At 42.9% G+C, this 12372-nt stretch overlaps 1 protein-coding gene across 3 annotated transcripts in view; it reads left to right on the top strand.

Annotated features, from left to right (window-relative positions):
* The first annotated feature begins 2553 nt into the window (after positions 1-2553).
* The window catches only part of RBP2 (retinol binding protein 2), a 33238-nt gene continuing 23419 nt past the window's right edge, over positions 2554-12372 (top strand). For 2 of the 3 annotated variants that reach the window (XM_039486934.1, XM_039486932.1), the window contains exon 1: positions 4604-4663. The gene's annotated coding sequence lies outside the window, so the exon portion shown is untranslated. Of the gene's footprint in view, positions 3533-4603; positions 4664-12372 lie in introns of those variants that run through there. The other variant, XM_039486933.1, reaches the window with a different exon arrangement.

Consider the following 12372-nt stretch of genomic DNA (forward strand, 5'->3'; position numbering starts at 1 on the left):
CCCAGGCCACAGCAAGTGTAATGCTTGGCAGACCCCCTGAAGCCTGCTCACAGACCCCCAGGGGGCCCCAGACCCCTGGTTGAGAACCACTGGTATAAACTGCTATATCGCCTTGTTGGTGGCATCAGGCATCTATACTAGGCCTGAATGAGCCAAAGTTATTTTGTGCTTGTCCAAAGTCCCTCCATGTTAAACTTCAGTTGAACTCCTAGGTTAGAAGTGAGAATGGAATGTGTAAAAGCTTCTTATCAGTGTAACTGGCACCAGCAGATAGTAAAAAGAGGCCACTCGTCTCTGGTTTAGGAGGAGGAGGAGGGGGGGAGGAAAGGTAATAAATTCAGAAGTAAACCAATCTAACAGCCCTGAAAAGTTACTAAGAAAATGAATTGCTTGTTGTCAAGAATGATTTAACCTGTTTAATGTAATCCTTAGCTATACAATGTGTCTATTATATGGGAGGGGACTTATAGGATAGGAGGGGGGAGTAGATAGTGGGGGGTAATAGGGATACCTAGCTGGACTTGTGTATAAGAAGAGACACACAGCTTATGTCTGGGGTGCTCGATTTGAGATGTGTGTGTGTCTCCGAGCATCCTGTTATTTGAGAACTCAAATAAACATTTAACTGCTTCTCCACCTTGGTGTGTTTATTGGAGCGAGATACACCGGGCAAGAACCACTGTTTGCTGCCTCAGGCCTTTTAGGTCGGCAACAGCCTCATGCACATAAGGCACTGGAAGGGCAGCGAAAACTAGGACTTGGTCAGCCTCTTGGAGACTGAAGATTGAATAAGCCTGGAATGTGAGATTTCCTAATCCAGTTGGAGCTACTGAAATATTGCAGTGATTTTGATGGGATTAGTTGAAGACTGAGGTGCCACTTAACATGAGCAAGTGTTGCAGAATCTGTTAATTAGTCGTGCATTGCATTAGAATACAGTGCCTTACATTAAAAGGAAATATCTTGCAAAGTTTTTAGGCTGGATTGGTTTGCACAATAAGATAACTTCCTTTTTAATGTAAACTACTGTACATTCAGTATGCATAGTCACAGCCATCCTCCTCAGACACTTAATGTATCATTTAGGAACCTGCAAAGGGAAAGAGTAGGGGGCAGGTGAAGGTTGTGACTACAAATATTGGATTTACACTTTTTTACAGTAAAAAGAAAGTCTGTCTGATTGTGTTCACTGATTCAGGATCAAAACAATGGTGCAACTAATTTCAATAAGGCCAATATTGTGATCAGAACAATGATTCTTCTTTAATGTAGGCTGCTGCATCCAAATGTAATGTGCTACTAATGAACAGGAAATGATATGAGCATGAACAGTTAGCTACTCTACAATTGCCTATGCACATAAAAGTAAAACATTTAGGACCAATTGGTGCATGCACCCCCCGTAGCATTTGCTGTGCATATAAAACTACCTTTCTGCAGCTCCAGTGGGTGCACTCACCAGTTGGTGGGCTCAGTTTTAAAGTGCCTGCATTTGAAAATTTAGCCCTTATTTTGTTTTCTCCTTTTAATGAAACAAACTAGCTCTGAGAAGCAGCAGGAGAATGCAGAGAGGGAAGGTGACAAGGAGGCTGTAACAGAGGAAGTGCTAAGCCTAACTCTAGGAAATCTTACTCAGGAGCAACACGTATTTGGAATTGTTGCCCCCCATTCTCCTTAACTGCTGTTCAATGCAGTCACCATTATCATTTGTTAGTACTTAAAAATACAGCAGCTTGGGCCAGCCCACTGATATTTAACATTTCCTCAGGTTCAACATGACTCATGGCGGGTTCCTTTTTAATTTTTGTAATTCTAAAACAGCATGATCCATCATAATTGTTTCATACTGAATTATTGCTGATCACTAGCCACAGCTGTTATTCTTTCCAGGACTTGCTTTTACCTGTGGCATGCAAAGGGCATGAGTAAAAATTAACACATTTCAGTTCTCTTTCAGTGAAAGGATAGTGCAATCTTGTTACTGTCCAGAAGCATGTTCCACTCTTGACTCTCACATTGCCAGATTTATATGGGGAAGGAAATGTTGCAGAATAGAATAGAATCTTCAGAAGCCTAGCAAAGCAGCCAGGAGACTGGCAGTCATAAACTTCACAAATAGTAGGAGGCTGTCTAACTAAAAGATCTAAGAGTAATTTTTATACCACACACACTGTGTGGTTGTGAAGAAAGCAGTCAACTCTCTCCATGCTACATCTGAAATCAGTGTCTGTTACAGACACTAAAGAGCTGAAAATACACTTTCTAAACAATATATGGGTTTTAAAAGAACTTAACCATCATAATTGTTTTATCCCAATAAATATAGTTCATTATCCCAGATTTAACTTCCAGCCGCTTTTCTGATGCCACAAACAGATGGTAGCAGAACAGATTAATCTGAATAAATTGGTCCAGGTGAGTCACAGACCTGCTATCATTTGAACAAATTACCCAACATTTACAAACCAGAGGCTAGATTTTCATAAAACTCTCCAGCTGTGACATTTAACACCAGTTTCAGCTGGGACACTCTAACTGATGTCAGGATTAGAGAGTGAATTAAGAAGACTGAGATAAACAAGAACTAAAGGCCAGACGTTATGCAGTCCTAAATGGAGAAGAAACAGAGGAGACACAGAATATGGAACAAAACAGGAACTAAAATGCCAAAGTTCCCCAGTATTAGGACATGCTCTGAATGGATCAGCTCACCAGCTCCATCCACACCATATGGAAAAGTTTCCCAAGGAACATAATCACAAATTTCTCCAATGCACCTGTTATTGTTAATGAATTTGACTCCTTTTCAAATCACTGCTGAAGGAGCTGTGAGCAGACAGGTCACTGAACACATGGTTTCTGGAACATCCCACAACTACAACATCGCCTGAAAAGTACCTTAATCACAACTTCAGACTGCCTGCCTGCTGCATATTTGCAAATTGACACTGCACCAAATCACATGCTCAGTGTAGCTCTGGATGCTTAATCAGCCAGATTTTCAAAGCTACTTAGGTGCCTAAAGATGCAGATAGGTGTCTAGTGAGATTTTTCAAAAGTGTCTCAGTCATTACCTCTCATTGAAACCAATGGGAGTTAGGTGCCTGTCCATCTTAGGTGTTTTTGAAAACCCCACTTGGCACCTAAATCCACCATTGAGGCATCATTAACATTTTCAAAGCTGCTGCCTAATCCCCTAGACAGCAAAGTTTCAGCTGGCCTGCAGTTACAAACCTGCCTAAGCCCTGATACCACCCTACAGCTAGCAAACTGCTTGGAGAGCTGGAGGCAGGCTAGCGCCAGGTGGAGGTGCAGCAGAGCACCCCCACAAAAGACACCCAGGGGAATGGAGGGTGAGAGTGAGAGAGCTAGCAGGCATGAGCAAGTGAAAGAGAGAGAGGATTTTGGCAGCTAGGGCAAGGGCTGGCCTAAGTGTCTAACTCTAGGAGGGGGTATATAGCTGAGGCTCCAGAGTGAAGAGAGGCACCTTTCTTTGGCCTGTCAGCCAGACACCCCAGGTCAGCCATTTAAGGTATGTCTACACTGCATTTAAAAACTGCCAGCTGACTCAGGCTTGTGGGGTTTAGGCTGGGTTGCAGTTTAAGGGAAGGGTGGACTCCTAGGCTCAACTGCTTTGCAGCCTGAGCTCTGGGACCCTCCCACCTCACAGGTTCCTAGAGCCTGGACTCCAGCCCAAGCCTAGAACTCGATGTTGCAATTAAACAGCCCTGCAGCCCAAGCCCAAGTCAGCTGGTCCGGGCCAGCCGTGGGTGTTTAATTGCAGTATAGACATATCCCCAGATGCTTGATCCCCTCTCATCAGCATTGCACTCCTAGCTAACTTACGTGGCTCTCTGCTCAGCGGGCTGGCTTCTGAACATCCCTTTCTAAGGTGCTCAATTCTCCCCAAGCACTGATTGTATTGGAAACCTGGGGGCCAGGCATAAGGCACAAAATTCCTGCGGTTGGCTGCAGTACACCCAGGGATTAGGTGTTGTTTTGCTGACCAAAGCAACAGCCGAACACCTTTAAGGCACTGAGCCTGATATCTTTGCTACTTCCTGTGATGTTGCACTCTGTATGATTTTATGAACATATGCTAATGTAACTGGAATATGCTTCATGCAAAAGGTGTCTTGTAAGGTATCATTACAAAGCTTATAATCTACTGAGTGTGATCATCCTATTTGTATAAATGTACCAGTCTTGTATCTGAAACTAGAAATATGAAATATAACTCTGAGGGCCTTTTGTAATTATGCAAAGTGTGGGCCATTAATGGTGGTTTGGAATCTTGATGACTCCCATTAACCAGGGCAATTGACTGCAGATGGCTGTTTTACCTGTAAGTCTTCCTGTATACCTGTGTGCTGGCAAGTGAGCAATGAAGTCTTACAGTGACATGTGATCATGTCACCTGAACTGGAATCCATCTTTAACCTGGTGTCTTTCCACTGAGAAGAAGGGGGACCCAGATGGACAAAGGATTTCCACCTTATGCAAAAGATATATAAGTGGATGGAACAGAGAAAAGGGAAAGCTATCATGAGGAATCCCCTAGCTACCACCTGAGCTGGAACAAGGGCTGTACCGGGGAAAGGATTGTGCCCAGACTAGGAGGGCATCCAGTCTGTGAAAGAGACTTATTGAAACATCTTTCAGGGTAAGATTTTATCTGTACTCAGTTGTATTACTGTATCAAGTGGTTTTGTTTGATTTTGCTTGGTAATTCACTTTGTTCTGTCTGTTACTACTTGGAACCACTTAGATCTTACTTTTTGTATTTAATAAAATCACAGTTTACTTATTAATTAACTCAGAGTATGTATTAATCCTGGGGGAGGGGAGACAAACAGCTGTGCATATCTCTCTCTATCAGTGTTATAGAGGGTGAACAATTTATGAGTTTACCCTGTATAAGCTTTATACGGGGTAAAAAGGATTTATTTGGGGTTTGGACCCCATTGGGAGTTGGGCATCTGAGTGTTAAAGACGAGAACACTTCTGTGAGCTGCTTTCAGTTAAGTTTGCAGCTGTTAGGGGACGTGGGTCAGATCCTGGGTCTGGGTTTGCAGCAGGCTAGCGGGTCTGGCTCAACCCAGGCATACTGAAGTCCTAAGCTGCCAGGGCAGGAAAGCAGGAGCAGAAGTAGTCTTGGCACATCAGTTGGTAGCCCCAAGGGTGTTTCTGATCCAACCCATCACACTCCCTCTTTACATTGCTCACCTGTATTACCTCAGGTATTTTCTGTGTGTCCAACAGTTTTCTCAGGCATGCATTTTCCTATAATATCCCTCTGATGCACAAATGAATGATTGTAAGTACGCAACACCGGCCAACCTATTATCAATCTATAATAAGATTTAAGGGACTTGTGTTTAGAGGAGAGATTTCTAAATCTCATCTCAGTTAAGGGCAAATGTGAATACTTCCCAAATCGAGACAACTAGCTTTCAAAAAACTTAAGACTTTTTTTTTTTTTTTAAATAAAAGCCACACGTAAAGAGACCTCGTGCTTCTGATTCAGAGAGCGGCTCAATTACCCAAGAGACCATTAAAGGTAGCTTCAGCCTTTTCTCTCAGCTTCTCCCAATACAAACACCTACCTTTAAATATGGTGCTTAGGCAGCAGTCTCTAGAGGGAAAGTATCACTGGTGCAACAGAGCAGAATCCAGTCTGGAATCCCAGCTTTATCAATGGAATGCCAAAGACCTACTTGAGCTGAGCACTAAAGGAAGGCATGATAGATATAAAAAGTATTATGTGACAAACTTATTTGAAACAACTGAGTGCCAGTGGCTCGTCTATCATACCTGGCCACAAGCCAAGGTTCTGATCTTCATTTTAAAGCACTGCCTTCTGCAGCGTTTCTTGCACTTTCCTCAGAAGCATCATGTACTGGCCAACGGCAGACAGGATACTGGACTAGATGCACTGCACAGGTCTGTTTCAGTCTGGCAATTCTGATGTTCCTAAATAGAATATGCAAATATAATTTGAAAGGAAACTAAAGCTCCTAGGTATCAAAAAGAGGGAATATAGCGTGAAGGCCATTGTTTTGTGACAGGAAACCTCCCTTGGACTCTTACGCCCACTACAATACATCTATAGAGGATATTATGGATCCCAGTAGCGTTGGGAAATGAGTCAGCTGGATCTGGGACAAAGAGCTTTATTCTTCCTTCAGTATTTTCTCTGTCTTTTTAATATTCAGTCCTATGAAGCTATCGCCTTGTCCCATATTTGCCAATAGTTTGACCTCTTCGCAATAAGAGTACGTGTTGAAAGACTTGTTTGGTTTTTTTCCAAAAGGAAAATAAAACCTCCCATAATTGCAGTGAAACCTAGGAGATTCTAAGGCCAGGGTCCTTTATGGATCAAATTAATGTGGTATTTTTTTCTTATAAGAAGACACCTAGATACTTGGGTGTTGTGGTGATGTAGGCATTAGAAATGCCTAGGAGTTTGGTCCTGCGCAATGCTATGCACTCTGACCTCAAAGCTCTTAAACACATGCCAACGATGTCAAAGTTAAGCATGTGCTTAAGTGCTTTGCTGAATTGGGACCAGACTCCTTGGCACATTGCTGGATTGAGGTGGACAAGAGAGAGCATTTTTGTGTGTTTTTTTGCACCAATGAAGTCTGAACTTCCCAAGAGTCCAGTTATTGATTCTACTTTAATGTGAGTGTGCACTCACAGCCACTGTACAAAAGGTTGCTATAATGACACAGTGTCTCAGACTTGGGACATCTCTTACTGCCACGTAGTAACATAACCTTTAAACAACCACCTGGGGCATACATACTTGACAGAAGATAGGAAATCAAAGGTAATTGGCATTTTCCAGTATAATTGGAGACAGAAAGAGATTACATGATTACCCAATCACAATGCTTTTCTGGCGTCCTACTATTTTGTACTTTGCCACTGTGACCATTACAACTCATGATAATAGTCAAGGTTGTGGCAATTCTGGCTAGAAATGTAGTTATGAATTTAATTCCAAAAATGGAAGGATATTTTGTTCCTTTTAACCAGCTGGATATAGTCCCTTTCAGCCTCTGAAATGGCCCCTTCCTTTTGCTGTTTGTCCTTGCTGTGAACTTGGTTGTGAGTCCACTTGTAGCACTGATGCTATTTGGGGGGTGGAGTTGGGAAGCATCTTAAACTATATTGAGCTTGGGGTACTAATTACCCTGGTCTCTTATTAGATGCTGAACAGACTCTAGCCCAAATTCTTAGCAGTGTCCAACTTCCAAGAATGAAGCTGAGAAGGGAACTAGCTGCAGCTTCTTGATTCTGGGGTGGGTTCTATGCTGGTCCCAGTCCTGGCCCTAGATGGTCCATCTTCCAGTTAGGAAATGCTGGAGCACAGCACACTCTGACCATAATTCTAGCACATCCTTCCTAATCCCAAGAGGCACCCTTCACTGGAAATAGCCATGGGAGAAGACACAGGCGCTGGCTATGCTGTCTCTCTGCTGGCTGGGACTCCCCAGGGCTGAAGAAATCCTCAATAAGAGAGATCTGGCTGCTTCTGCTCCCTTCACATTGTAAGAGTGGAGCTGAGTGAGAGGAGTGAAACTCAAGATTGACTCCACAATTTCTTCTCCAACAGTTCCAGGATTGAACCTACAATTTAAAATCAATTAAAACAAATGATAGAACTGCGATACTTGGTGAGCCCATTATAATCAATACTTTACATAACATAATACACAACATATTAATTATGGTCACAGAGTTAAGAAAAAAAATCACCCAGCTACCTACATATTTTAATACATAGAACTTCAGTGTGGTTCTCTTCCTGCTTGTGAATGTCATATATTTTCCTTCCTCGCAAAGACTCTGATACTACTACAGAAATAGCTCCTACATTATAATTTCCTTTGCTGGTACTACCCATACAGAAACCAAAACTGACAAATTATTTACCAATATCCCTCTCAGATGCCTGATTTTCTGTTCCATATTTAGAAAGCAGATTGTATTTATGTATGTATAGGATTTCCCTGGAGATCAAATACTATAGCACCTGAGCACCTCACAATAATTAAAGCTGCATCTTAAAATCCAAACAGAAAGTGGTGAGTGGGTCTCCAGTCTGGGCTCCACTATATGCTGTCCTCCATACAGTCCAAATGACTTTTAGCAAAAGAAGCTCAAACATTTGAAGGCCTGTCATTCTCCTCTGGCCTCCTTAAGTCAAACCTTTTCAGCTCAGTTATTGGCAGGCTGTTACTCTGATTACACATTGAATTACAGGTACATTACATCTCTCTTTAGTGATTCATATAGGTCTGATTATTCCACTGACTAGTGTATTAAGAATCTCATTGACATACTTCTCACAATTTCTGTGAAACGTTTTTAATGCAAATCTGGAAAGATAACTTTCAATTATCTGTTAATCAATGGATTAATCTGCTGCCCACCACATATAAATTAGAGAAAACTGTCACCAAAAGTTATTTTCAGCTAAATTTGCAGGTAGTCTAGATCCCTGTGGAATTCTCTCAGACATCTGCTTTCAATTTTTACTTGAGATGCTCACTCTGGGACTTAAACATCATTTAATTCATTTAGTTTCCATTTTCTTTTTCCATTTGATTTTTCCAGTGGAAGACCATTTGCCATCTTGTAATATAAAATATGTAACATTTACTAAAATATATCCATTCTGTCAAACAGGGGATGCATTTATTTATTTTTATTTATACCACCTTTTAGAAGGGGTGCCCTTAACAACTTTTTACAAATATACTAAAATAAGCAGACCAGTCAGTTCCCTACGTTTAATGCAAATCCACAGCAACAACATTGATGCACCTGAAATTAGTTGATCCCAGCACACGCAAACCCCAGAGCCCCAAGCCACCACTACCTATCCCTGGTCTTGTCATGGTCAAGGGAGAAAAGGTGAGTGGAGCAGCACAGCATGAAGGCGCTTGTTATTACATTGGCAGCTGGACTGTATCTTTCATTTTCTAGCTCTGGCTCCCATCCAGGGAGGTGCTGAATACCTTAAATTCCCATTCACGTCTTAGGGACTTTGGAGTTCTGAGCAGATTTCAGGTGTCACTCAACACCACGAAAGCATCACATCAATGGGACCCAGTTCTGCCCTGGAATCCACTACCACAGGCCCTTTGTGCCTGTGTGGTATTCCTGTACATGGCTACAGGGGTCTGTGCTAGTGGATCCTTAAGCAGGATGGCAGCCTTAATTAGTGCATTTATCTCTCACTTAATTTTCATAAAGTCATAGAGTTTAAGGCAAGAAGGGACCATCAGATCATCTAATCTACCACCATCACCACCTGCACACTAGACCCAACAACCCACATCAGACTAAAGTATTACAGCTCACAGGAGACTAAACTATTATGTGTCACAGGCAGAGAATAGAAGGGACCAAGGTGCACCAATGTCCAATGCCCAGCAATGACAGGAAACTAATTCAGAGAGACATACATGGATAGTCCTAACAAGTGACCTGCACTTCATGCTGCAGAGCAACGTGAAACTCCCCCAACATCACTGCCACCCCTGTACTCCTTATAACACCCAATAAAAGCTCTCACATGTGATGTGCTTGGAAGTGATCACCTTGCATTCTCTTCGGGGTCTCTCTGAAAAGGACCTGAACATTTCTGACAGCTGATCAGGAATTTGAAATCCTTCTTATCCTGGCCTCCAAAGCTAGAACTTTTAAATGCTTATCAATGGCCTCTTAACTACAATGATAAACTCCCATGCTGCTAGCACTCCAAACCATGTTGGTCATCTTGCTAAACTCATGTCTTGGTATCATAATGTTAAGCAATCATATTTTTAAAAAGATCTTTACATAAAAAATATTGTTTAAAATTGCCAGCTCTTACAATCACAAGAGTTCTCTCAGGACCATCCATATTGCCTTCCCCCCATTATTAGTACTGCATACGGGTAGCCCGTAGTAGGTGAAGACCAGACTTTCATGCTATAGTTTTGAACTTTGATAATTAATTAAGAGTAAGTTTTGAAGAGGAAACCTGTCAAGAACTTGTATTTAGGATTTTTGTAGGAGATTGCTATTTTTTGCTTGCTTGTTTGTTGACAGATTTGCATGGTTCCACATGCCCAGTCACCTCGGACAAGTACTTTTTTTTTATAAGTACAATATTGCTCATTATTGTGGTCATGGTGATTAGGAGCAAGCAAATTTAGACTGGCCTCAGAATAGAGCGGGGGTGGAGCACCGATTGGCAAAAACAAAAGTTAGCGCCTGTGTCCCCAGAACTGACAAAACTGCCCGATACCACCCACCTCACAGGCCCCAGTCCAGAAGCCATGGCTAGGAACCTAGCTGAGGAGGAGTTTAGGCAGATTACTACTGTGCTCCAGCAATCACTTGAGAGCTGCTGCAGTTGCACTCAATTTAGAGCAGCCCTGAGGTACTGACCCTGTGTGCATAAAACTCTTGTTAAGAATATTTGTTGGCTTTTTCTATAGGGGAAAACATTGGGTTTATTTGTTGCATTACTGAAGGTGGTATGACTTTTTCTACTTTGGGGCTTATAGGATTTTAAAACAAGAAGATATTTGGAGCATGGAGAATTTTTTCCTCATCCGATTATAACAATGATAAATTACATGAAAGGGTAAGGTCTAGGATGTTTGAGAGAGCCCCATTAAAGTGATTTCCAGCTGAGGTAAAGAAGACCCATTTCTGTTTTTATTCGACAAAATCAGTTCTTTAAGATGTTCTCTTAATGGATGAGCCAGTATTAAATGACATTATGGCACTTATGGCGGTCAGGCACGAACAGGCTAAGTGGGATATATATTCTTTTAGTTAAATTATGCTTGTCACAGGGAAAACAAACCCACATTGCCTTCTAGGGAACCTTTCCGTTCAAAATCCATCAATCAGTCTTCCAGTTCAATGTCTGAATAATGTAACCTTTATCTGATGAAGATAAGAACTGGCAATGGCAGTTAGAAAACTTTGCCACACAATAAATACAATTAAATTATAGATTAGACATATAGATATTAATGCACAACTCATGTAGGGAATTCAGACAATACAGAATGCTTAGTAGGGAAAATCCTGGTCCCATAGAAGTCAGTTGCAAAACTTCTTTTGGCTACAGTGGAGTTGGGATTTTTCTGAAGGTTTTTAAAGCTTGGCCCCAGTTCTTAACAGGAAGACAGAATAGTCTACTGGGAAGGGTATAGGATTAGGAGTCAGGAGGCTTGGGCTGTATACCTGGCTCTGCCCTGTATGGTCTTGGACAAGTCATTTCACCTTTCTGTGCTTCCGTTTCTCTGTTTGTGCAATAGAGAGAATGATACCCATCTTCGTAAAGCTCTTTGAGGTCTATGGATGAAAAGCACTGTAAGTGCGACATATTATTGTTTAGGAAAATGTGGCATGTAATAATAATGAATTATATATTCCACATTTGTTTTGAAAATTAAGGCTGTCTTCAGCCATAACTTTGTTTTCTACAAAAGCGCCACAAACTTTGTAACTTGGCTGCCACAGAGTTTAATCCTGATGCAATGACCATCTTAACACAAGTGAGCTGAAGAAGGTTGGTTGCAACCTTCCTTTCCTTTCTTCAAGCCAGCTGAATTCTTTGGATTGTGTCTCCCCAGGGCCGGTGCAAGGATGTTTCGCGCCCTAGGCGAAACTTCCACCTTGCACCCTCCCCTGTCCCTGAGCCCCTGCCCTGAGGTGCCCCCCCGTGGCAGCTCCCCCCCTGCCCTGAGGTACCTCCCCTTGGCAGCTCCGCACCCCCCACCCTCCACCCTGAGGCATCCTCCCCACCCCAGCTCACCCCTGCTCCGCCTCCTCCCTGAGCACGCCATCACTGCTTCACTTCTCCCACCTCCCAGGCTTGCGGCACCTAAGCTGTTTGGCGCCGCAAGCCTGGGAAGCGGGAGAAGTGAAGCAGTGATGGCGTGCTCGGGGAGGAGGTGGGGCAGGGGTGAGCTGAGGCAGAGAGTTCTCCTGTGTGCCACCCCCCCCCCTTACTTGCTGCAGGCGGCCCTTCCCGCGCTCCCCTGCTCCAGCTCCCTCCACCTAAATGCCGGCGGCAACCGGGGCGGCCGAAGATCCGGCCACCGCAGTCGCTGCAGAAGAAAATGTTGCTCCCCAAATCCTAGCGCCCCAGGCGACCGCCTAGGTCGCCTAAATGGTTGCACCGGCCCTGTGTCTCCCTATGGTCAAATACAGAAACAGGACCACTAGTGACATTATCAGGAAGTCTCCAGTGACCAAGCCTCAGGTATGGCCCTGAAATCCTTATGTGGGGCAGGGAGCTATTCCCAAGTAACAGATGATACCTATGTTTGAAATCAGCAAGAATAGAATTAA

The sequence above is a fragment of the Mauremys reevesii genome, linkage group 9 (assembly GCF_016161935.1).
Source record: "Mauremys reevesii isolate NIE-2019 linkage group 9, ASM1616193v1, whole genome shotgun sequence".
NCBI lineage: Eukaryota > Metazoa > Chordata > Testudines > Geoemydidae > Mauremys > Mauremys reevesii.